The sequence below is a fragment of the Rhinopithecus roxellana genome, chromosome 19, assembly GCF_007565055.1.
Source record: "Rhinopithecus roxellana isolate Shanxi Qingling chromosome 19, ASM756505v1, whole genome shotgun sequence".
In the NCBI taxonomy this organism is placed as follows: domain Eukaryota; kingdom Metazoa; phylum Chordata; class Mammalia; order Primates; family Cercopithecidae; genus Rhinopithecus; species Rhinopithecus roxellana.
The window spans coordinates 15,319,833-15,345,868 of NC_044567.1; the positions used below are offsets into that span (position 1 = coordinate 15,319,833).

The window sequence follows — 26,036 nt, forward strand, 5'->3', positions numbered from 1 at the left end:
TGTGCCATTGCACTCCAGCCTGAGCAACAAGAGTGAAACTCTGTCTCAAAACAACAACAACAACAACAACAACGAAAACCAAAAATTAGACAGGCGAGGTGGCGGGTGCCTGTAGTCCCAGCTACTCGGGAGGCTGAGGCAGGAGAGTGGCGTGAACCCAGGAGATGGAGGTTGCAATGAGCTGAGATCACACCACTGCACTCCAGCCTGAGCAATGGAATGAGACTCATTCTCAAAAAAAAAGAAAAAAGAAAAAGACTCCAGTGAGCCATTACTGTGCCACTGCACTGCAGCCTGTCTCTAAAATACCCTGTCTCTTAAAAAAAAAAAAAGTGTGTTATTGGAATGTGCCATGATTATTCTTGCTTTGCACAACCTCTCCCTACAATGTTTTTCCCTCACTTCTTCCCTGGTCAATTCCTACCTGTCCCTCAAGTCTCACTTAGAATTTGGGTATGGCCTCACTTAGTTACTTTTTGTTTTCTTCCTTGAGACAGGGTTTTACTCTATTGCTCAGCCTGGACTGTAGTGGCACAATCATGGCTCAGCCCAGCCTTGATCTCCCGGGCTTAAGTGATCCTGCCACAGCAGCCTCCCAAGTAACTGGAACTACAGTACAGGCTCACGCCACTGGGCCCAGCTAATTTTTTTTTTTTTTTTTTTTTTGAGATGGAGTCTCGCTCTGTCGCCCAGGCTGGAGTGCAGTGGCCGGATCTCAGCTCACTGCAAGATCCGCCTCCCAGGTCCACGCCATTCTCCTGCCTCAGCCTCCCGAGTAGCTGAGACTACAGGCGCCCGCCACCTTGCCCGGCTAGTTTTTTGTATTTTTTAGTAGAGACGGGGTTTCACTGTGTTAGCCAGGATGGTCTCGACCTCCTGACCTTGTGATCCGCCCGCCTCGGCCTCCCAAAGTGCTGGGATTACAGGCTTTTTTTTTTTTTTTTTTTTTAAGACAGAGTCTCACTCTTGTTGCCCACGCTGGAGTACAATGGCGTGATCTTGGCTCACCACAACCTCCACCTCCTGGGTTCAAGTGATTCTCCTGCCTCAGCCTCCCAAGTAGCTAAGATTACAGGCATGCGCCAACACACCTGGCTAATTTTGTATTTTTAGTAGAGATGGGGTTTCATCATGTTGGTCAGGCTAGTCTCGAACTCCCGACCTCACGTGATCCGCCCGCCTTGGCCTCCCAAAGTCCTGGGATTACAGGCATGAGCCACCACGCCTGGCCATATCCGGGTAATTTTTGTAGTAATAAGGTTTCACCGTGTTTCCCAGGCTGGTCTTGAACTTCTGGGCTCAAGTGATCCACCCCCAGTCAGCCTCCCAAAGTGCTGGGATTACAGGCATGAGCCACTGCACTTGGGCCACTTAGTTACTTTTTTCCTGAAGCCTATATCACTATCTCCCCAAGTCTGGGTGAGATGTCCCTATATTTATCCCAGTGGCTGCCCTTGTCATACAGTGTAAGTGTTATAGAGCATGGGAGTTTACATTAGCTACAGTGGGCAGTGAATGCCCTCTGAGGAAGAAGCATTTGCAGTAAGGCTTGAAAAATGAGGAAGTGGCAGAGGATAGCTAGTACAAAGTCCCTGAAGGTGGGAACTGCTGAATGGGGTACATTTCAGTGAGTGAGGAGGGGACAGGCAGGGGACGAGGTTGAAGAGCTGGGAGGCTCTGGTAAGGTGTTTAGACGCATCATCTCCCTGGCTCCATCGCCCCACCTATGGCCATGCAGGATGTAGACAGCTGAAAATCTTTACCTTGTGTCCCTGATCCCTATGCCTGCAATGTGTTCCCTGCCTTCTCTGATTAATAATAAAATTCCATTCATCCTTCAAGGCCCAGGTCCAAACCATTTACGAAACCTTCTTCCATTCTTTAGCAGGAATTAATTGCTCCCTTGTCTGAAGTCCCACAGCACTAATCACATGCTGACTTGTATCTCAGCTAGCTGTTTATGCCAGTCTGCCCACCAACGTAGAGAGTTCCCTGAAGGCAAAGGCTCTTAGTCACCTCTGTAGCCATCTCCTGGTGTTTAGCAGGTACTCAATGTGACATTTACTTGACTAGTGGGTGGTGCCTAGTACTACTCATGGCAGAATAGAAGGAAAACAAAAATAGTAACAATTTATGCTCTATTACGTTTCCCCATTCATTACCTGATTTCAGCCTTCCAACAACTCTATGAGACAGATGGGACAGGCACTATTAGACCCATTTTACAGATAGGGTAGCTGAGGCCCAGTGGCACACAGCTTGTTAGTAATGGGGACTAAGTCTCAAACTTGTCCCCTTACTTCGGATTCTGTGCTAGGAATGGAATTAAACCAAAGAGTATTTTGAAGCTATAATGGAAAGCGCTTTTCTGGGTGGACTAGGGAGAGATCCTTAGTCAGCTGTCAGGGGTTAACAGCAGCTCCATCAAGGAGGGCACAGGATTTCTCTCTCTGGCCCAAGCAGCTGGAGGAGTCCACAGCACCATCCTACGGCCCTGGAAGCTGGAGGAAACCCCAGCCCGAGAAAGAAGAGACTGGTGTTCGGGTCAGGTGGGTAAGATGACGTAAATGATAACTTGTGAGCAGAGGCCTGCCTCTGTTGCTATGACAACCGGAGCTTGACTACTTGGCCTTTGCAAGGTTGGCTGAGGCAGGTTCTTCGTTAATTCGAGATTAATGAAGGATATTTGGCGGGGAGAGTGTGTGTGTGTGCGGCGGATTAAAGACGAAAGGAGTATATTCAACAATGACTGTTTAGCTCAGTGTTCTCCACCATGGCAACACGTTACAATCACCTGCCACAATTTCCTGATGCCTAGGCTGCACCCCAGAATTAAATTAGAATTTCCAGGAGTGGGAACCAAGCATCATAGTTATTTAAATCTAGGCCGGGCGCGGTGGCTCAAGCCTGTAATCCCAGCACTTTGGGAGGCCGAGACGGGCGGATCACGAGGTCAGGAGATCGAGACCAACCTGGCTAACACGGTGAAACCCCGTCTCTACTAAAAGTACAAAAAAAAAAAAAAAAAACTAGCCGGGCGAGGTGGCGGGCGCCTGTAGTCCCAGCTACTCGGGAGGCTGAGGCAGGAGAATGGCGTAAAACCGGGAGGCGGAGCTTGCAGTGAGCTGAGATCCGGCCACTGCACTCCAGTCCAGGCGACAGAGCGAGACTCCGCCTCAAAAAAAAAAAAAAAAAAATCTGGCCAGGTGATTCCAATTGCAGCTAAAGTTGCAAACCCAGGTTTTAACTCGTAAGCGGCATTCTTGTGACCTTCCCAAGATGGCGGGCACTCAACAGCTTCTGCCTTTACGTGGGCCGGCAGGGGGCGGGCTTCCCAGGGGCGCATGCGTCCCGCGTCTCTTCGCTCCCTGCTCCCTCCTCCTTTTTCCCCCGCCTCCATTTTGTTCGCGGACGCTGGGGACGGTGGGAGCAGATCCATTTCCGGGTTGGCAAAAGGGGCGGCGGCGGCGGCGGCGAGAAAGAGAGCTTGCCGGGGGCGAGTAGAACAGGACGAAGCCGGAGCGTAGGCGGCGGAGGATTCGCTCCCAGAGCAGCTGTGGCCAGGTCGGAAAGAGGCCGGGGCGGCTGGGTCAGTCGCTGAAATGACCTGCGGACCTGAGTGGGAGGAAAGCCGGGGGGAGGGGGACTCGGGGCGGGTCTTGAGAAGAGAGGGGCATTAGAGGAGGGGCCGGAGGGAGAGAGGGGTCTTGGGGGCGGGGCCTGAGGGGCGGGGGGCCTGGGGACTGAATCGGAAGAACCTGGAGGAGAGAGGGCGTGGGGAATCTGGGGAGGAGTGGTCGGGTATTGGTATGGGGCGAGCGCGGACTGGGAAAATGGGGAGGAAGGTTTTTGAGAGACAGGTGATAAGGGCTCCTGAAGGATTGGGTGAGATAAGGCGGCAGCTCAGGGTGAGGAACGAGGTAATCGTGCGCAAAGGGGGAGACGGGAACGGAGGACCTGTTGGGAACAGCTGATTAGCAGGATGCTGTGAGTGAGGAGTCCAGTGTGACATTTTGGGGATTGAGTTAAGTGAAAGCTAGCGTTTGGGAAGATGACTCGGGAAACTGCTTACACTAGAGGGAATCTTGAGAGCGTTCGTTGAAAAGGAATCAGAATCGAGTTAAAGGTTGTATTGAGAATGTTGAGAAGCGCATTGGAACGTTTGGAGTTGAGGGTTCATGTTGAAGTGGTGTGAAGTGAGGGAAGATGGAATTTTTTTTTTTTTTTTTAAAGTGGGGTCTGGCTATGTTGCTCACACTGGTCGTCTTGAACTCCTGGGCTCAAGCGATCTTCCCACCTTGGCCTCCCAGAGTGCTGGCATTACAGGTGTGAGCCACTGCGCCCGGCCAAGATGGAAATCTTAAAGTGTTCAGCATGAGTGTGTATGGTCGAGTTTTTGATCAGGAAGGAAAGTTCTTAAAGATAACATTGGGGCAAGGAACTGGTATGTGATGGAATTTTTTTTTTTTTTCTTTTAAGAGACGTGATCTCACTTTGTCGGCCAGGCTGGAGTGCAGTGGCATGATCATGGCTTCTTGAAGCCTTGACCTCCCGGGCTCAAAGTGATCCTCCCACCTCAGCGTCTCCAATAGCTGGGACCACAGGTGTGGCCACTACTCCTGCCTAATATATGTGTGTGTGTGTGTGTTATTGTTGTTGTTGGAGATAGAGTCTTGCTCTGTTGTCCAGACTGGTCTGGAATTCCTGGGCTCAAGTGATCCTCCTGCCTTGGCCTCCTAAAGTGCTGGGATTACAGGTATGAGCCACTGTGCCTGGCCCAGAATTCGTTGTTCTTTTTTGTTGTTGTTTTTTTTTTTTTTGAGACAGAGTCTTGCTCAGTTGCCCAGGCTGGAGTGCAGTGGTGCGATCTCAGCTCACTGCAAGCTCTGCCTCCCGGGTTCACGCCCATTCTTCTACCTCAGCCTCCCGAGTAGCTGGGACTACAGGCGCCTACCACCACACCTGGCTAATTTTTTTTTCGTATTTTTGGTAGGGACGGGGTTTCACCGTGTTAGCCAGGCTGGTCTCTATCTCCTGACCTCGTGATCCGCCCACCTCGGCCTCCCAAAGTGCTGGGATTACAGGCATGAGCCACCGCGCTCAGCCAGAATTCATATTTTTTAAAGGACTTGAATAATCTGTTACTGCTTTGGGCTCTCCCAGAGGCCCCGTCCTTTTTCATGCTGTTATTTTTGCCTTACGGTTTTGGTTTTTGACTGTCTTACTGAATGTTTTTGGCTATTCTGTTCTCCTTTTACAAATCAGAAGAGAACTTCAGGGAGTAAGGACAGTTTTAGCCTACCTGTGGATTTAGTAAGTAACTTCAAGGCAAATTATTAAACTCTCGTTTTTTTCCCCTTTGAAATATAGGTCTCATCTGTCCCTGCCTCTACAAGTTTGTGTTAACACATGGGATCTTTAAAGTGGTTGCATAGAAGTGATGTCTGAAAATGAGACTGCGATATTGACATTTAGAAGACACACAATGGTGCACCTGTCTGTAATCCCAGCTGCTTGGGAGGCTGAGGCAGGAGGATTGCTTGAGCCTAAGAGTTCAAGACCACTCTGGGCAACATAGCAAGACCCCGTCTCTCTCTCTCTCTCTGTTTTTTTTTTTTTTTTTTTAAGATAGAGTCTCACTCTCTTGCCCAGGCTGGAGTGCAGTGGCGTGATTTCAGCTCACTGCAACCTCCGCCTCCCAGGTTCAAGTGATTCTTCTGCCTCAACCACCTGAGTAGCTGGGATTACAGGCATGTGCCACCACGCCCAGCTAATTTTTATATTTTTAGTAGAGACAGGGTTTCACCATATTGGCCAGGCTGGTCTCGAACTCCAGACTTTATGATCCGCCCGCCTCGGCCTCCCAAAGTACTGGGATAACAGGCGTGAGCCGCTGTACCTGGCCAACCTGTCTCTTAAAGAAAAACAAGACTGGGCATGCTGGCTCACGCCGATAATCCCAGCACTTTGGGTGGCCAAGGCGGTGGATCACCTGAGGTTAGGAGTTCGAGACCAGCCTGACCAACATGGTGAAACCCGGTCTCTACTAAAATACAAAAATTAGCTGAGCATGGTGGCGGGCCCCTGTAATCTCAGCTACTTGGGAGGCTGAGGCAGGGAATTGCTTGAACCTGGGGAGGTGGAGTCTGCAGTGAGCTGAGATCGCGCCACCTCACTCCAGCCTGGGCAACAAGAACAAAACTCCACCTCAACAACAACAACAACAAAGACAAAAAAAGGAAACACGACTTTCTTCCTCTCAGCCTTGCTGCTGCTGTGTGTGTGTGTGTGTGTGTGTGTGTGTGTGTCTGCGTGTCTGCATGCCAGCCAGGGAAGAACTGGTTTTGATTTGATGCATGTTCAGTTTTTTTTTTTTTTTTTTTTTTGAGACAGAGTTTCACTCCTGTTGCCCAGGCTGGAGTGGAATGGCACAATCTTGGCTCACTGCAACTTCCGCCTCCCGGATTCAAGTGATTCCCCTGCCTCAGTCCCCCAAGTAACTGGGACTATAGCCATGCACCCCCATGCCTGGCTAATTTTTTGTATTTTAGTAGAGATGGGGTTTTACTACCTTGGTCAGGCTGGTGTTGAACTCCTGACTTCAGGTGATCCACCCGCCTCGGCCTCCCGAAGCGTTGAGATTACAGGCGTGAGCCACCACACGTGGTTGCCTGTTCAGTTTTTAAATTCTTACTAGTGTCAACTTTTAAAAGTAAAAATTTCATATTGTGTTACATTGTATTGGTTGCCATCAAGATGAAGATAGGGAAGTTAAGAGTTGGGGAAGGTGGAGATGAATGAAGTCAATTGATGGAGACTAGTAGAATGCACTGTTTTTATTTATTTATTTTGAGACAGAGTCTCGCTATGTTGCCCAGGCTGGAGTGCAGTGGCGCAATCTTGGCTCACTGCAGCCTTCGTCTCCTGGGTTCAAGCAATTCTCCTGGGTCAGCCTCCCAAGTAGGTGGGATTACAGGCATGCGCCACTGGGCCCGGCTAATTTTTGTATTTTTAGTAGAGACGGGGTTTTGCCACGTTGGCCAGGCTGGTCATTTACTAATTCCACCTTACACTTGATACTAGAGTAGTGTTTACCCTAGCTGGTACTGATAAGTTATGTGATAGCAGCACCAAGGTGAAATGCAGGGGAGGTGTGAACATTGGAGTTTTCAGATTTTACTGATGGCTTTTATGAAGGGAAGAGACTCTAGACTCACTAGGTGTTTTTAGGAAAAAAAAAAAAAAAAAAAGGGCAAGAGACAGAAGTCTTGTTCTGTTGAAGAGAAAATTATTAAATGTTCTTTTCTTTACTTGGGCTCTCTGATTGGGAGAGTGACCTGGTATGCTTTAGTCTGTTTTCCTGCTCTGAAATAACAGCAGAATTCATGGCTCTTGGTTTAGGCAGCTTCAGCAAACGTAGTCTTTTTACAACCCCAGGAAGAGCCGCAGGCTACAAAATATATGCACTTATTTGGGAGTAAAAACCTGCTTAATATTATGCTATTTCAACCTACAGTGTACCTTTTTGGTTTGTTTTTTTTTTTTTGAGACAGAGTTTCACTCGTGTTGCCCAGGCTGTCTTGCAGTGGCACAATCTCGACTCACCGCAACCTCCGCCTCCTGGGTTCAAGCAGTCCTCCTGCCTCAGCCTCCCGAGTAACTGGGATTACAGGCATGTGCCACCACGTCCGCCTAATTTTGTATTTTTAGTAGAGACAGGGTTTCACTGTGTTGGCCAGGATGGTCTCGAACTCCCAACCTCAGATGATCCACCCGCCTCGGCCTCCCGAAGTGTTGGGATTACAGGTGTGAGCCACCGCACCCGGCCCTGGTTTGTTTTTTAAGGGGATTTTGAGGTAACTTATGGAGGCTTAGTGCTCCTGGGCAGACTTTTGGTGCAGCCTGCTTCTTTTTTTTTTTTTTTTGAGATGGAATCTCGCTTTGTCCCCTAGGCTGGAGTGTAGTGGCGTCATCTCGGCTTGCTGCAAGCTCCGCCTCCCGGGTTCACGCCATTTTCCTGCCTCAGCCTCCCGAGTAGCTGGGACTACAGGCGCCTGCCACCATGCCCGACTGATTTTTTTTTTTATTAGAGACAGGGTTTCACCGTGTTAGCCAGGATAGTGTCGATCTCCTGACCTTGGGATCCGCTGGCCTCGGCCTCACAAAGTGCTGGGATTACAAGCATGAGCCACCGCGCCCAGCACAGCCTGCTTCTGTAATGTAATGAGTTCCCATTTTTCCTATCCTATCACAGTTTTCCATTGCTCTGCTTGAGCCAGTCCTATGTGGAAAATGGCAAATTACATATTTTTTCTCCCCTTTTAGTCTCTGGTGGACATCTTGTCTGTGTCACAGTTTGATACTGCCAAATTGAAAGGATCCTTCACTGCTTCAAATGGGGAGGGTGACAGAAGCTGAGCTGTTTCCTGGGTCAGAGAATGGACTCTGTCAAAGCAAAGAATAGTTGTAGAGACACAAGCTGGGCCCTTGAAGCTATGACTAACATTTTGGCAACATGCATCCCTTTGCCAAATAACTTCTTTTCTTCTTGAGTGTGATTGTTGATCTCCTTCTCAAAGTAGGCTCTTGTTGCTACTGTTCTTCACACAACTCCCAAGCAAGAGTTGGCATAGTTCCGGTTGACTGACTGTGTCTTGAGGGATATGCCCTGGATTAGAGTGGATGGGGTGTTCCATGTTAAAATGAGGTTCATTGGCAGATCCTGAGAGCTGCTTTGCAAAGAAATAGAGGCAGTACTCTTTACTGAATGTTCTTGCAGTCCTTTATCTTTCTTCTAAATTCAAGCCTGTTTCTTATTCATCTAGTGATTAAATGCGGAATCATTGCCTTTGCCTAGCTTCGTGGGCATGGTGGAAGAGAAGACAGTATTTCCAACTATTTTTTTTCTTGTCTCATTTTCAAGCCATTGAGCCTGAGGAACTACAGGCTAAATTTATGAGCATTTCTTCATATTATCTATGGAGGGCTACTAAAAAAAGTGCTGAATAGACCTTTATGGGGAACAACAATGTTAATAGGAAAAGAAGGTGATGTGTTTGCTAATGTGCTATGTCAGTCTTAACTCTCTTAAAATGTTGGCTTAGTTTGGCTTAAGAGCCTGCGGAAGTATGTAAGTTATCAAATAGGAGAGCCAGGAATTGGTTTCTTCTTGCCATTTAGGCTTGGCAAAGTTAGAGCAATTTGGAATGGCTGTCCAGTAATGTGTTCTATTTAGTAAATACTCTCTTGTTTTTTAGGGAATAGTTAGCTAAAGGTAGGGTTATCTCCAATATGTTTTGGGATGGATTGTGAAGATCATTCTATTTTTATTTTGAGACAGGAACTCTCTCTGTTACCCAGGCTGGAGTGCAGCGGTACGATCTGTAGCCTCGACCTCCCCAGACTCAGGCTCAGGTGTTCTTCCCACTTCAGCCTGCTAGTGTAGCTGGGACTACAGGCACACGCCACCATGCCTTGCTAATTTTTATTTTTTGTAGAGATGGGGTTTTGCCATGTTGCCCAGCCTGGTCTTGAACTTCTGGACTCAAGCAATTCGCCAGCCTTCTCGGCCTCCCAAAGTGCTGGGATTATAGGTGTGAGCCACCGGGCTCAGCCATTATAATTGATTTTCAAAAAAATTTTAGTTTCTTAAGTTTCATGGGTTCAAATTTAGTGCCATTTGGATTTTGAGGCCCCTCAATGGAAATAATTTGTTTTTAGCAAGTAATTATGATATTTCTTTTTTTTTTTTTTTTTTTTTTTTGAGACGGAGTCTTGCTCTGTCTCCCGGGCTGAGTGCAGTGGCCGGATCTCAGCTCACTGCAAGCTCCGCCTCCCGGGTTTACGCCATTCTCCTGCCTCAGCCTCCCGAGTAGCTGGGACTACAGGCGCCCGCCACCTCGCCCGGCTAGTTTTTTGTATTTTTTAGTAGAGACGGGGTTTCACCGGGTTAGCCAGGATGGTCTTGATCTCCTGACCTCGTGATCCGCCCGTCTCGGCCTCCCAAAGTGCTGGGATTACAGGCTTGAGCCACTGCGCCCGGCCGATATTTCTAAAGTACAAATTCACTGACCTACTTTCTGTGCTTCTGGAAATGCTGAATCGAATAATCCTTTTTTTTTTTTTCCTTCCAATAATCCCTCTGTGAAAACATTCTCCATATGTATTCAGATTGGGATAGTTGGTAAAAAAAAAAAAAAAAAAAAAAAAAAAAAAACTTCTTTTTTTTTTTTTGAGATGGAGTCTCATTCTGTTGCCCAGGCTGGAGTGCAGTGGCACGATCCCAGCTCACTCACTGCAACCTCCGCCTTCCGGGTTCATGGGATTCTCCTGCCTCAGCCTCCTGAGTAGCTGGGACAACAGGCGCCCGCCACCATGCCTGGCTAAATTTTTTTTTGTAATTTTAGTAGAGATGGGATTTCACCATGTTGGCCAGAATGGTCTCGAACTCCTCACCTCGTGATCCGCCCACCTCAGCCCCCCAAAGTGCTGGGATTACAGGCGTAAGCCACTGTATCCGGCCTTTGGAATTTTCTTCTAAGGTAGTACACTAGTATGGGATGCAATGTCTGAGATTTGTGGATAAGTGAGTTTTCTGTCTTCCATTTCTGCCCTCCCAGTGCTCAGCCAGTAGGGAGGATGTTTATCATCTAAGATCCAGGTGTGAGACATTTAGACTGTTTCTTTCCCTGTCTTAGAAATAAGGACAGAACTGTTTTTAGTAAATTTTATTTTTTTCATTTTTTAAATTTATTATTATTATTATTGTTATTATTTTTGAGACTGAGTCTTGTTCTGTCGCCCAGGCTGGAATGCATTGGCACAATCACATCTCATTGCAGCCTGTGCCTCCTCGGTTCAAGCGATTCTGCTGCCTCAGCCTTCTGAGTAGCTGAGATTACAGGCACACGCCACCATGCCCAGCTAATTTTTGTATTTTTTAGTAGAGACGGGGTTTCACCATGTTGGCCAGGCTGGTCTTGAACCCCTGACCTAGTGATCTGCCCGCCTTGGCCTCCCAAAGTGCTGGGATTACAGGTGTGAACTACCACGTCTAGCCTATTAATTTTTTTTGAGACAGAGTCTCGCTCTGTCAGCCAGGCTGGAGTGCAGTGGCATGATCTGGGCTCACTGCATGCTCTGCCTCCCAGGCTCAAGCAATTCTCCTGCCTCACCCTCCTGAATAGCTGGGATTACTGGCGTATGCCACCACGCCTGGCTAATTTTTGTATTTTTAGTAGAGATGGGGTTTCACCATGTTGGCCAGGCTGGTCTCAAACTCCTAACCTCGTGATTGCCTGCCTCACCCTCCCAAAGTGCTGGGATTACAGGCGTGAGCCACCGCGCCTGGCCACAAATTTTATATTTTAAATAAATAATACAAAATTTAAAAGACAAAAAGGTATATAAGGAGGATGGCGGCCATGGAAGTCAGAATCCACTAAGGAGTATGTATCAAGTCACCTGACAAGAAAAAGAAAGTATATAGTGAATGCCCTTGGAAACATCTACGTTTGTCTTCCTGTCAATTCAGTTCATCTTCCTAGAGGCAACTCATATTATTATTTTCTTAAGATCTGTTCAAGGCCGGGTGCGGTGGCTCACCCCTGTGATCCCAGCATTTTGGGAGGTCAAGGTGGGCAGATCACCTGAGGTCAGGAGTTTGAGACCAGCCTGACCAACATGGTGAAGCCATGTCTCTGCTAAGAATATAAAAATTAGTGGGGCATGGTGGTGTGCGCCTGTAATCCCAGTTACTCGGGAGGCTAAGGCACAAGAATTGCTTGAACCTGGGAGGCGGAACGGTGAGCTGAAATTGTGCCACTGCACTCCAGCCTGGGTGACAGAGCGAGACTTTGTCTCAAAACAAAACAAAGCAAATAACAAAAACAAATTTGTTCCAGAGATACCAGCTACATATAAAGCAAATATATATATTTCTTGCATTTTTTTAAAATAAATGTAGCACACTGTTAATATTATCTATGTCTTTTGCTTGTTTTTTTTTTTTTTTTTTTTTTTTTTGCTTTTTTAAATTGTTTTTGAGATGGAGTTTCACTCTTGTTGCCCAGGCTAGAGTGCAGTAGCACGATCTCTGCTCATTGCAACCTCCGCCTCCAGGTTTCAAGCGATTTTCCTCCCTCAGCCTCCTGAATAGCTGGGATTATAGGCATGTACCACTGTGCCTAGCTAATTTTGTAGTTTTAGTAGGGATGGGGTTTCTCCGTGTTGGTCAGGCTGGTCATGAACTCCCGACCTTGGGTGATCCGCCTGCCTCTGCCTCCCACAGTGCTGGGATTACAGGTGTGAGCCACTGCGCCTGGCCCTTTTGCTTGTTTTTATACCTCTTTTGGCGGTTACTCCGTATCAGCAATAAAGATGCTTGGCACCTACCCTACACTGATAGGATAGTGTTTCCAGTCTTTTGCTGTTACAAACTATGCCCCAGTGAAGAAGCATATACACTTAGCTCTTTGCATGTATGACTGTGTCTGTAGAGTTAATTCTTAGAACTAGAATTGCTGAAGCTGGTTTTCTTTGATGTTTGTTATTCATTTATTCAACAAGAACTTTTGAGTTCCTGCTGTGTGCCAAGTACTGTGGTAGGGGATGCAGGGGATGCAGATAGGGCAGTGAACAAATTTTCTTGGTCTTTTTTTTGTTTTTTTTTTTGAGACAGAGTCTCACTCTGTCATCCAGGCTGGAATTTAGTGGTGCAAACATGGTTCATTGTAGCCTCGACTTTCTGGGCTCAAGCCATCCTCCCACCTTAGCTTCCTGTGTAGCTGGGACCACAGGTGTGTGCACAACGTCTGGCTAATTTTTAAAATTTTTTGTAGACATGAGGTCTCACTTTGTTGCCCAAGCTGGTCTGGAACTCCTGGCCTGAGGTAGGAGGATCACTTGAGTCCCAGGAGAGGGAAGTTGCTGTGAGATGTTGCAGCAGCACTGCACTCCAGCCTCGGAGACAGAGTGAGACCCTGTTTCAAAAAACAACAACTAAAAGAGTAATAGCATAGTGAATTTTGAGGTCAGCCTCTAGAGCTTTTATTTTATTTTTTCCTTTCAGTTCTTTTTTCTTTTTTGAGATGGAGTCTTGCTGGCAGTGCAGTGGTGCGATCTTGGCTCACTGCAACCTCCGCCCCCCGGGTTCAAGCAATTCTCCTGCCTCAGCCTCCTAAGTAGCTGGGATTACAGGCGCCCGCCACCATGCCCAGCAAATTTTTGTATTTTTAATAGAGACGGGGTTTCACCATGTTGGTCAGGCTGGTCTCGAACCCCTGACCTCGTGATCCACCCACCTTGGCCTCCCAAAGTGCTGGGATTACAGGCGTGAGCCACCGCGCCTGGCCCATCCTTTCAGTTCTTTAATTTACTAGATGATGAGACCATCAGTATCATAAAGAAGTCTGATGCTTGTGCAGTGAAACAATTTTTACAAGAACTTTCCTGTATAAAACCTATTCTTTTAGTCTTGATTTCTCCTAGATCCTGCAAATCAAACTTGGTTGGCTGGATTAGCTCTTAAAATTTTAGGATCTTAGAAATTGTTTGGAGATTAGGATTATTGGGGAACAATTCTTGGATTATGGGGGATGATGGGATTGTTAGTTTACCAGACTTACTATTTAGGAAACAGAAAACCAATTTACTTCTAGGGGGAGGAGCAGGGAGGAGTGTTTAAAAAAAAAAAGACTTTGGGAAGCTGTGGCAGGCGGATCACGAGGTCAGGAGATCGAGACCATCATGGCTAGCACGGTGAAACCCCGTCTCTACTAAAAATACAAAAAATTAGCCAGGTGTGGTGACGGGCGCCTGTAGTCCCAGCTACTCGGGAGGCTGAGGCAGGAGAATGGCTTGAACTCGGGAGGCAGAGCTTGCAGTGAGCGGAGATCACACCACTGCACTCCAGCCTGGGCGACAGTGAGACTCTGTCTCCAAAAAAAAAAAAAAAAAAAGAAAAAGAAGAGAAAAAACCTATTTACTATTAGGGAATGTTGACTGTTTTAAAAATAATCTTCATGGTGCTAGAGAGAGAACAGATGTTCTTATTTTGAACTGATGCATATAGTATTCTGTCATACCCATCATCTAGACCATATGTCTTAGCACGACATGTAAGTCTTGTTGGGCACACAAGGTAGCCCAACGGCCATTATAACTCTGAGTATATGAAAGCGTTTTTTATCTGCAAGTACATTGACTTTTGTTCAGAAATCACAGTACTCAAAACCCAGATGGTCCTGTTTGATTTAGTATCTTTCTTGTTTAATTGGATTAGCTTGCCCTGTTTTTATAACTTAGACTCTTGACTTAGCAGCGTATCACTAGTGATCAAGGGACAGAAATGTGCAAATTTTCTAGCATTTCAGCAAGGAGCATCTGTGTTTCTGATGGCTTAAGGGTATTAGAATGCAAGAGAAGAGACTCCTTGACAATGGAAGTCACAGCTTTGTTATTAGATTGTCTGTGGTGAGTTGGGACTTAATATATTATGTTTGAAATGAGGCATGACACTTCTCTCCATGTGAAGTCTGGATCAGCATTTTATGGAGCATCTGTTTAAGTTTTCTTTCAGGCCTTTTCTTAGTGGAGACTGTCATCACTGGATTTTCCTTCTATCTGACTGTTCTGTCTGTGCTTTTCTACTTTTATGTATGGAGTGTGCAGATGAAGGCTGGCTCCTGGAAGTTGGGAGCTAGTAATATGAGATACGGCTAGCTTAAAATCTGAGAAGAGCTGTTTTTTTGGTCATCAATGACTAGGTTTCAGCCTGCCTTGTGATCGTATTTTAAGTCTAAATAACAGTTTCTTAGAACAGATTCTTTGATTTTTTATTTTTTAGCAATTAGTGGCATTTCATTGAAAACAAGACCTGAAAAGAGAGTTAAGGTAATTGATTTTACCTTTTTTTTGTTTTTTTTTTTTTGAGACAGAGTCTCGCTCTGTCGCCCGGGCTGGAGTGCAGTGGCCTGACCTCAGCTCACTGCAAGCTCCGCCTCCCGGGTTTACGCCATTTTCCTGCCTCAGCCTCCCGAGTGGCTGGGACTACAGGCGCCCGCCACCTCGCCCGGCTAGTTTTTTGTATTTTTTTTTTTAGTAGAGACGGGGTTTCACCGTGTTAGCCAGGATGGTCTTGATCTCCTGACCTCGTGATCCGCCCGTCTCAGCCTCCCAAAGTGCTGGGATTACAGGCTTGAGCCACCGCGCCTGGCCCCCTTTTTTTTTTTGAGACAGGATCTGGCTCTGTCACCTAGGCTGGAGTACAGTGGCGCGATCTCTGCTCACTGCAACCTCTGCCTCCTGGGCTCAAACAGTCTTCCCACGTCAGCATCCTGAGTAGCTGGGATTGCAGGCACATGCCACCACGCCTGGCTAATTTTATTTTTGAAACAGGGTCTCGCTCTATTGCCCAGACTAGAGTGCAGTGGCATGATCTTAGCTCATTGCAGTCTCTGCCTCCTGGGTTCAAGGAATTCTCATGCTTCAGCCTCTGGAGTAGCTGGAATCACAGGTGCATGCCACCACACCCAGCTAATTTTTGCAGTTTTAGTAGGGACAGGGTTTCACCATGTTGGCCAGGCTGGTGTTGAACTCCTGACCTCGAGCAGTCCACCTGCCTTGGCCTCCCAAAGTGCTGGGATTACAGGCATGAGCCACCATTCCTGGCCTCATTTTTGTATTTTTGTAGATGGTTTCACCATGTTGCCCAGGCTGGTCTCGAATTCCTGAGCTCAGGTGATCCACCCACCTCGGCCTCCCAAAGTGATGGGATTACAGGTATGAGGCACCGTGCCCAGCCGGTAATTGATTTTAAGATTCATTTCTCTCTCTCTTTTTTTTTTTAATTTGAAGTAGAGTTTCGCTCTTATTGCCCAGGCTGGAGTGCAATGGCATGATCTCAGCTCACAGCAACCTGCGCCTCCCAGGTTCAAGCGATTCTCCTGCCTCAGCCTCCTGAATAGCTGGAATTACAGGCGTGTGCCACCATGCCTGACTAATTTTGCATTTTTAGTAGAGACAGGGTTTCACCATGTTGGTCAGGTTGGTCTTGAACTCCCGACCTCAGGTGATCCGCCCGCCTCAGCTTCCCAAAATGTTCGGATTACAGGTGTAAACCACAGTGCCCGGCCCAATTTTGTATTTTTAGTAGAGATGGGGTTTCACCATATTGGCCAGGCTGGTCTCAAACTCCCAACCTCAGGCCTCGGCCTCGCGAAGTGCTGGGACTACAGGTTGTGCCATCACCTTCAGCCTCAACAGATAATATCTAAGAATGGAAAAATCAAGAAAGAACTGTGTAGCCAGTTGCAGTGGTGCACACCTGTGGTCCCCACTAAGGCATGAGGACTGCTTGAGCCCAGGAGTTCAAGGCCATCCTGGACAACACAGCAAGTCTTCATCTATCAAAAAAAATAAAAATAAAAAATAAACAGCCTAGACATACTATATAGAAATATGGATAATATACATCGGGGGGAAAAAAACATTGCAAAAGTGGTTAAAAACAAGCAGAAATAAAGCAGTTTTTTTTTCTAATTATAAGCTTTGTAGTACTATTTGATTATTTGTGTATTCTTACTATTTTGACGACAAATATTACCAAAAACCAAAAACCCACCACAGGCGTGGTGGTGCATGCCTGTAATCCCAGCTACTCAGGAGGCTGAGCAGGAGAATTGCCTGAATGCGGGAGGCGGAGGTTGCAGTGAGCCGAGATTGCACCATCACACTCCAGCCTGGACAGCAAGAGCAAAACTCCATCTCAAAAAATAATTAAAAACAAAAAACAGGCCAGGCGCGGTTGCTCATGCCTGTAATCCCAGCACTTTGGGAGGCTGAGAGGCAGGCGGATCACAAGGTCAGGAGATTGAGACCATTCTGGCCAACATGGTGAAACCCCTTCTCTACTAAAAATACAAAAAGTTGCTGGGTGTGGTGGCACATGCCTGTAGTCCCAGCTACTGGGGAGGCTGAGGCAGAAGAATTGCTTGAACCTGGGAGGTGGAGGTTGCAGTGAGCCGAGATCACACCACTGCACTCCAGCCTGGTGACAGAGTGAGACTTCATCTCCAACAACAACAACAACAACAGCGACAACATCATCAGCAAAAACCAAAATTATCTGGGTATGGTGGCACGCGCCTGTAGTTCCAGCTATTTGAGAGGCTTGAGGGGTGGGAGCACTTGAACTGGGTAGGTCAAGGCTGCATGCAGTAAGCCGAGATCACACCACTGCACTCCAGCCTGGGTGACAGAGCGAGACCCTTTCTTCAAAAAAAAAAGAAAAGAAAAACCATTTTTGGTATTTCAAAGAGGATATTTTAGATGCTTACAAGACCATTGGAGGGCTGGAAAAGCATAGGTCAGGGAAACCTCGTTGCAGGAATTTTAAGAAATTGCTTTCGTTAATAATCTTAGCTGCCTTGAGCACCAAAACAGGCAGTTCGCAGAAAATTAGAAACGGCTGCAAACCACATGTCTGCCATCTGTCCGAGGCCACACGCTCTCATTGCTACTGGAGAAGTAATAATGGCATCTACCCTTCATCCATTGTGCAGATCTTAAGTGTTGGTAGAATTTAAACCACAATGGCACCGATGGAGGATTCTGATAAATGTAGTTCCCAGGCCTCCAACTTCTCCCCAACTCCAGATAAATCCAGAAGGAAGTAGAAGTGAAAGTTACAGAGGAAAAAAAATTTAGCGCCCAGTATCATGACTGTATCATTCGTTACCTTTGCTTCCTTGTGTAGTTTTTCCCTAGATATAGTAATTGTCATTCTTTTTTTTTTTTTTTTTTTTTTTTTTGAGACGGAGTCTAGCTCTGTCGCCCAGGCTGGAGTGCAGTGGCGCGATCTCGACTCACTGCAAGCTCCGCCTCCTGGGTTTACGCCATTCTCCTGCCTCAGCCTCCCGAGTAGCTGGGACTACAGGCGCCCGCCATCTCGCCCGGCTAGTTTTTTGTATTTTTTAGTAGAGACGGGGTTTCACCGTGTAGACCAGGATGGTCTCGATCTCCTGACCTCGTGATCCACCCGTCTCGGCCTCCCAAAGTGCTGGGATTACAGGCGTGAGCCACCGCGCCCGGCCGTAATTGTCATTCTTTTCCTTCCTTGCTTTTTTTGTTTTCTGCTTGTTTTACGGAAAGTCACTAATTCATCCCTAAACTCTGACAGGTATAAATCTCTTCTCATCATTGAAGCACATTAGTGGAGCACCTCTTCCAGAGGCTTTATGAAAGGAGTCTTTGGAGAGCAAGACTTTTTTTTTTGAGATGGAGTTTCGCTCTTGTTGCCCAGGCTGGAGTGCAATGGCACGATCTCAGCTCACCACAACATCCACCTCCTGGGTTCAAGCGATTCTCCTACCTCAGCCTCCGAAGTAGCTGGGATTACAGGCATGCCTTACTATGCCAGCTAATTTTGTATTTTTAGTAGAGACCGGGTTTCTTCCATTTTGGCAGGCTGGTGTCGAATTCCCAACCTCAGGTGATCCACCCGCCTTGGCCTCCCAAAGTGCTGGGATTACAGGCATGAGCCACTGCACCCGGCCTCTGGAGAGTGGGACTTTTTTGAGGCCTTGCATATCTGAATTTTCTCCTTTCTACCTTCATGCTTGGCAGTTTGACTGGATTTAATTTTTTTTTTTTTTTTTTTTTTTAGATGGAGTCTTGCTCTGTCACCCAGGCTGGAGTGCAGTGATGTGATCTCAGCTCACTGCCTGGATTCAAGAGATTCTCCTGCCTTAGCCCTGCCCCGAGTTGCTGGGATTATAGGCATCCGTCACCATGCCTGGCTAATTTTTTGTATTTTTAGTAACGAAAGGGTTTCATTCACCATGTTGGCCGTGCTGGTCTCGAACTCCTGACCTCAGGGTGATTCACCCACCTCAGCCTCCCAAAGTGCTGGGATTACAGGCATGAGCCAATTATGCCCGGCCTAGATATAAAATTTTCTACTGGAGATTATGTTTCTTTGGAAATTATAAACCCTTGCTTTGTGGTCTTCTAACCCTTTTTTTCTTTTGAGACAGAGAATTGCTCTGTTGCCCAGGCTGGAGTGCAGTGGTGCAATCTTGGCTCCCTGCAACCTCCACCTCCCGGTTCAAGCGATTCTTTTGCCTCAGGCTCCTGAGTAGCTGGAACTGCAGGCGCGTGTAGAGATTTAGTTTTGCCATGTTAGCCAGGCTGGTCTTGAACTCCTAGCCTCAACCGATCCTCCTCCTGGCTTAGCCTCCCAAAGTGCTAGGATTACAGGCATGAGCCACCCCACTCAGCCTGTCTTTGTTTTTTTTTGTTTTTTGAGACAGAGTCTCACTCTGTCCCCCAGGCTGAAGTGCAGTGGCGTGATCTCAGCTCACTGCAACCTCCACCTCCCCGGGTTCAAGCAGTTCCCTGCCTCAGCCTCCCGAGTAGCTGAGATTACAGGCGCCTACCATCAAGCCCGGCTAATTTTTGTATATTTAGTAGAGATGGGGTTTTACCATCTTGGCCAGGCTGGTCTTCAATTCCTGATCTTGTGATCCACCTGTCTCAGCCTCCCAATGTTTCTAACTTTTAATAGTGGCATTATGAAGTTTGATGCTATTTTGACTCTAGATTCTTTGTATGGGATCTGTTTTTTCTCTGGAAGACTTTAGGGTCTTGCCTATATCCCTGGCATTCTGAAATGCAACCATGTTGTGCCTTGGTGTGGATATTTACAAATCCATCATACTCAGCATTCAGTGGACTTTTTCAGTCTGGAAGCTTATTTCAGTCTATCCTGGGAAATTTTTTGGTATTATTTCTTGTATTGATAATGTATTCTCACTTTGATAATTATTTATCTCCTCTCTCTTTCTGGGAATTCAGATGGTGAAACTCCTAGGTTGGTATTCTTAATTTTTTTTCTTAGTCAATTTTTTTTTTTTTTTTTTTTGAACAGAGTCTCACTTTGTCGTCCCAGCTGGAGTGCAGTGGTGCGATCTTGGCTCACCGCGGTCTCCGCCTCCTGGGTTCAAGGGATTCCCCTGCCTCAGCCTCCTAAGTAACTAGGATTACAGGCGCGCGCCACAACTCCTGCCTGATTTTTGTATTTTTAGTAGAGACAGTCTTACGATGTTGGCCAGGCTGGTCTGAAACTCCTGACCTCAAATGATCCGCCTGCCTTGCCCTCCCAAAGTGCTTCAGATAACAGGTGTGAGCTACCGCGCCCGACCCTAATTTTCTATTTTTTTTCCTTCATTCAATTTTTGTGAGATTTCCTTAGCTGTTCTTCCAACTCTCTATTATCTTTTAAATTCCTGTTACCAGTTTGTTTAAGTTCCAAGGGCTTTTTTTTTTTTTTTTTTTTTAGATGGAGTCTCACTCTGTTGCCCAGGCTGGAGTGCAGTGGCATGATCTCGGCTCACCACAAACCGCCACCTCCTGGGTTCAAGCGATTCTCCTGCCTCAGTCTCCCAAGTAGCTGGGATTACAGGCACGTGCCATCACACCTGGCTAGTTTTTGTAGAGATGGGATTAGTAGAGATGGGGTTTCACTACCTTGGCCAGGCTGGTCTCAAACTCCTTACTTCGTGATCTGCCCACCTCGGCCTCCCAAAGTGCTGGGATTACAGACATGAGCCACTGTGCCCGGCCATTTATTTTTTAAGAGACGGAGTTTTGCTGTGGGGCCCAGGCTGGACTCAGACTCCTGGGCTCAAGTTATACCTCCAGGTAGCTGAGACTACAGGCTCATGTCACTGTGTCTGGCTTCATGTTTATTTTTAAGAATGAGACACTAAGAAGCTCATCAAGTGATGGACGCTGCTATAGGGTATTGGGATTACGGGCAGCCTGGCAGGCTGGTAAAAGGACTCCTCCAGTCCTCTGCCTAGAGAGTATAAACCAGTGGCAGGTGTTTGAGTATAAGTCTGGCTGCCAATGTTTTTGGAGCCAAGTGAGAGAAAAGAGCTGGGGACGGAGGAGAGGTCTCACTGTTGACTCATTAGGCTTTCCACTTGACACCCTTATTTCAGTCACTGCCCTTAGCTGTGACTTAATTCCTTTGGACTCTTTGGTTCAGCTTTTCTTTCTTTCTTTTTTTTTTTTTTGAGATGGAGTCTCACTCTATCGTCTAGGCTGGAGTGCAGTGGCGCTATCTTGGCCCACTGCAACCTCTGCCACCCGGGTTCAAACGATTCTCCTGCCTCAGCCTCCCAAGTAGCTGGGATTACAGGTGCCTGCCACTGCACCCGGCTAGTTTTTGTATTTTTAGTAGAGATGAGGTTTCACCATGTTGGCCAGGCTGGTCTTGAATTCCTGACCTCAGGTGTGCCACCTGCCTCGGCCTCCCAAAGTGCTGGGATTACAGGTGTGAGCCCCCGCGCCCAGCCTGGTTCAACTTTTCTAATCTGCTTGGCAGCATGGGGAAGGATGAAGGAATCCATTTGTTATACAGACTTTCTGGGTTTGTTTGTTTGTTTGTTTGTTTTTGATGGAGTCTTTGTCGCCCAGGCTGAGATTGCAGTGGTGCGATCTCAGCTCACTGCAACCTCCACCTCCCAGGTTCAGGCGATTCTCCTGCCTCAGCCTCCCAAGTAGCTGGGAACTACAGGCGTGAGCCACCACACCTGGCTAATTTTTTTTGTATGTTTAGTAGAGACGGGGTTTTGCCAGGTTGGCCAGGCTGGTCTTGAACTCTTGAGCTCAAGTAATCCGTCTGCCTCGGCCTCCCAGACTTCTGGGATTACAGGCGTGAGCCACAGCGCCAGGCCCAGACTTTCAACCAGTCCTCCTGTTTAGCACCTTCTACACTATCACCCCATCTTCCTGAGGTACCAGGTGTCTCTAATTTCTGAGACATTTTGATTCAGAAGTTCATCAGTGGTGGGAATCTGCTTGCTTCTTCCCACTGCAATGTTTATTTTTTTACTTTTGTGAAGTTATTTATCACTAGTGCATTTGCTTTTTACCTTCCAAAACTTTGTTGACATCGCTCTCTCTCTGCTGTCTCCTTTCCCAATTTTTTTGCTTGTTGTTTGGTTTATGTCTTTATAAAAAAAAAAATCCCTTTGCTGTAATTTTAATGGTGTTTTATGATGGAACATTGATTAATGCATGCAATCTATTATGTTTAACATGTTATTCAACATATTCATCAGCTTTTCCTTGCCAATATCCATTCAGACACCATAATGTCTTTACAGTTCATTACTAATACTCCTTTAGAATAGTGTTTTCTAGACTTCTCTAACACCAAGAATCACTTAAAATGCTTGTTGGGATATATAGATTACCAGATCATTCTCCTGGAAAACTTCTGATTATAGTTGGTTTAGATTAGCACCCAGGAATCTTTTTTTTAAAGTGTGTTTGTTTTTCAACAAATGCCCTAAATGTATCTTATCTTCAGGCAAGTTTGGAAATCCTGCTTTAGAAGGATTCTTTTTAAACCATTAATGCCATCTTACATCTCCATGGCAAACTCTTTAGCCTTCCCCTAATACTGCTTTTGTATTCAGACTTTGTTTTAGCCTGTCTAGCTTTGGTCTGGATTTCTAAATTAGCATGTGTGTCTTTCATCTGATTAACTCCCCTCTTAATATTAAATCCTGGCTGATGGTAATAACTTTGGCCTTGTGTGACTTCATTTTTTTTAGTCAGAGCCTCTAAACCCACTGGTTCCTGGGATGTATAGGGGAGGAAATACTAGTTAGAAACATTGAGCTACTCTGCATCAATTCACTAAGTCCAGGAATCAGTGTTTTTGGTGAAATGGAAAATTGACTCAGGCTTTGAAAACAGATGTCCTAATCATCTGCCTTGGGTTTATGCAGCATCATGTTTGGAGATGTTGAAGCACTGTGAAGTTTGTTTTTAACTTTACAATCAAAAGGACACAATTCTCCCTTTTGTATTATAGATTCCTAGGCCTAGAAAGGAAAAAGGGTTGTATCATTTACTGCCAGTCTGTAAAGCATCTGGAAATGTGTTTGCAGCTGCTCCTTGGTTGTTGTGAATTGCTTAGAGGTTAAGAGCCAAATAGTACTTGTCCTAGTAATGTTGCAGAGGCTAACTGTGGTACCCTAGTCTCAGTTCTTGGAAATCTTGTGGCTATTATTACCTAAAATACAGCTGAGGAGGCCGTGTTGGCTCTGACATAGAGTTGATTCGCATTCTAAGATGAGCAGCTCTATAGAAATAGCTGTAATACATTTTTACAACTTCCATTGAAACAGTTTTTTGAAAGGCTAAGGCAGGAGGATTGTTTGAGGTCAGGCATTTGAGACCAGCCTGAGCAACATAGTGAGATCCTGTCTCTGCAAAAAAAAAAAAAAAAAAAAAAAAAAACAGCCAGATGTGGTAGTCCCAGCTACTCTGGAGGCTGAGGTGGGAAGATTGCTTGAGCCTGGGAGGTTAAGGCTGCAGTGAGCTGGGATTGTGCAACTTGCACTGCAACCTGGGCTGTAGGTGAGACCCTTTTTCAAGGAAGAAAGAAAGAAAGAAAAAAAAGAAACAGTTTTTTTTGTTGTTTGTTTGTTTGTTTGAGATGAATCTCGCTCTGTCACCCAGGCTGGAGTGCAGTGGTGGCATCTTGGCTCACTGCAAGCTCCACCTCCCGGGTTCACGCCATTCTCCTGCCTCAGCCTCCCGAGTAGCTGGGACTACGGGCACCCGCCACCATGCCCGGCTCATTTTTTGTATTTTTTAGTAGAGACGGGGTTTCACCGTGTTAGCCAGGATGGTCTCGATCTCCTGACCTCGTGATCCTGCCTCGGCCTCCTAAAGTGCTGAGATTACACGCATGAGCCACCGCACCCGGCCTGTTTGTTTTTTGAGACAGAGTCTCACTCTGTTGCCCAAGCTGGAGTGCAGTGGCACCATCTCAGCTCACTGCAACCTCCATCTCCTGAGCTCAAGTGATTCTCTTGCCTGAGCATCCTGAGTAGCTGGGATTATAGGCACCCACCACCACGCCTGGCTAATTTTTTTGTATTTTGGTAGAGACGGGGTTTCACCATGTTGGCCAGGCCGGTCTCAAACTCCTGACCTTAGGTAATCCACCTGCTTCAGCCTTCCAAAGTGCTGGGATTACAGGCCTGAGCCACTGTGCCTGGCCAAGAAACAGTTTTGATGAACAGAGTCACAAAAACAAAGCTACATCATAAGTGTTATTGTCTCATTGGTTATTGATCACTGGCTGTACTATAAGGCATGACTTTGAACTATTCCTGATGTACTGCAATTGACTGTTTTCTGTATATGTCCCCCTATCTCCCAGCCAGTGCTATACTTCAGTGCTTTCAGGATAATGAGATTTTCTCTTTGCCTTGAGGGGTTGGGCGTGAGGTCATTCCCTGATTTCTGTTTTGGATGATTTACATATATTTAATTTACATTGCTTTTGCATTACTTATTGCTAGTCATCTTTTTGAATGAAGCTTTCTTTGCAGCTCTGGTTATTTAATTGAACATAGGAGTAGACTTCTCATTGATTTGTTATCATTTTAGATGACAGAATTCAGCTCCTGGGCTGCCCTGTATCTGGGAATAACCCAGAGTATCTATTATTTACCACATAAGGTAGTATATGAAGGTAGACGTCCAAATTTACATTTTTAGGGCTTTAAAAAAATAATCTGGGACTCGTCTGATGGCAGTGGGTTATTAGAGCTTATTAACATTAGTGTCACTGCAGTTGGTATACAAACGCCCACTGCTAAATTTGACTGACTTTAAAAAAATTCTGGGGGAAGAGGAAAGAGTCACATTAGTAGGGAAAGTTGTGTTTTGGGGATGCATTATGTTTTTGTTAAAGAAAATATGTTTGAAAGAATTTCATCATTCAATAGATATATTTTCTTCATTTTCTCTTTCAGGGGGGAGTAAAACGTCAAGATTTTTCAGGTTTTTTTTTTTTTTTTTTTTTTTTTACGGAGTCTTGCTCTGTTTGTTGCCCAGGCTGGAGTGCAGTGCAATGGTGCCATCTTGGCTCACTGCAACCTCCGCTTCCTGGGTTCAAGCAATTCTTCTGCCTCAGCCTCCTGAGTACCTGGGATTACAGGCATGCGCCACCACACCCGGCTAATTTTGTATTTTTTCAGTAGAGTCGGGATTTCTCCGTGTTGGCCAGGCTGGTCTCAAACTCCTGACCTCAGGTGATCTACCCGCCTTGGCCTCCCAAAGTGCTGGGATTACAGGCATGAGCCACTGTGCCCGGCCTGATTTTTCAGTTTTAATATTCATGATAGTTATGTGATTTTTTTGTTACTTGTTGGATCAGTCAGATTTGCTGCATAGTTGAATTTCTGTGATGAAAATTTCTGTGGTTGAAAAAAATTTTTTCCCTTAAGTAACCTTGGAATTTTAATTAATTCCATCTCTACATGTGATAGAAATCTGTTTCACCAGAGCTTTGACTGAACTGAATTTCAAGAAGTGGTAGCACTTTCTCCATTGAGAGGAGAGGGCTGTGAGCTATAGAAAAAGCCTTTTTTTGGAGTGGTAGTGGTAAAATATGTGTAACATGAGTGTTATTCTAGTCTGTTTCCTTGTACTTTAGAGAAACCAGAAACGCTTTAGTGGAAACCCTCTGCTGTAGTCTGCCCTAGAACACATGGAGGCAAGTTCTTCATTCCTCTTGACGTTATTCCCTGTGTAATTATAGGAACCTGTTTGGCTCCTGCCGTCGTTGGCTCCTGGAGTGGCATGTGAATACTCTTAGGCAGCTCCTGGCTCTTTTCTCATTTTGGGGTTCTTTGGCCTGGGGACTGGATGCCATTTTGCCATTGTAGTAATGAGCTCCTACCTCCCAGGCTGGATTGCTTTTCAGGAGCAAAGCTGAAGGACAGGTGAACAGGTGGGCAGGTTACCAGCAGGTGACTTTTAACCCTGGAAGGCCTTCCATTAGTCCTGAGTTTCTGGATGAGATTAAGCCTGGAGATTAAGTGTAGTCTGTGGGATTAATGAGATAACCGATCGAACTTCTGGTTTGAGTGTGAAGCTATTGGTTCGTTTAGGTTTCTTTGGTATTACAGTGTTGGCGTATTGGACAGAGGAGGAGACCACTT

General features: G+C 46.2%; 1 protein-coding gene across 1 annotated transcript in view; it reads left to right on the top strand.

Moving 5' to 3' along the window:
- Nucleotides 1-3,381: 3,381 nt before the first annotated feature.
- The window catches only part of WIPF2 (WAS/WASL interacting protein family member 2), a 67,941-nt gene continuing 45,286 nt past the window's right edge, over nt 3,382-26,036 (top strand). The window contains exon 1 of the mRNA XM_010354487.2: nt 3,382-3,564. The gene's annotated coding sequence lies outside the window, so the exon portion shown is untranslated. The remainder of the gene's footprint in view (nt 3,565-26,036) is intronic.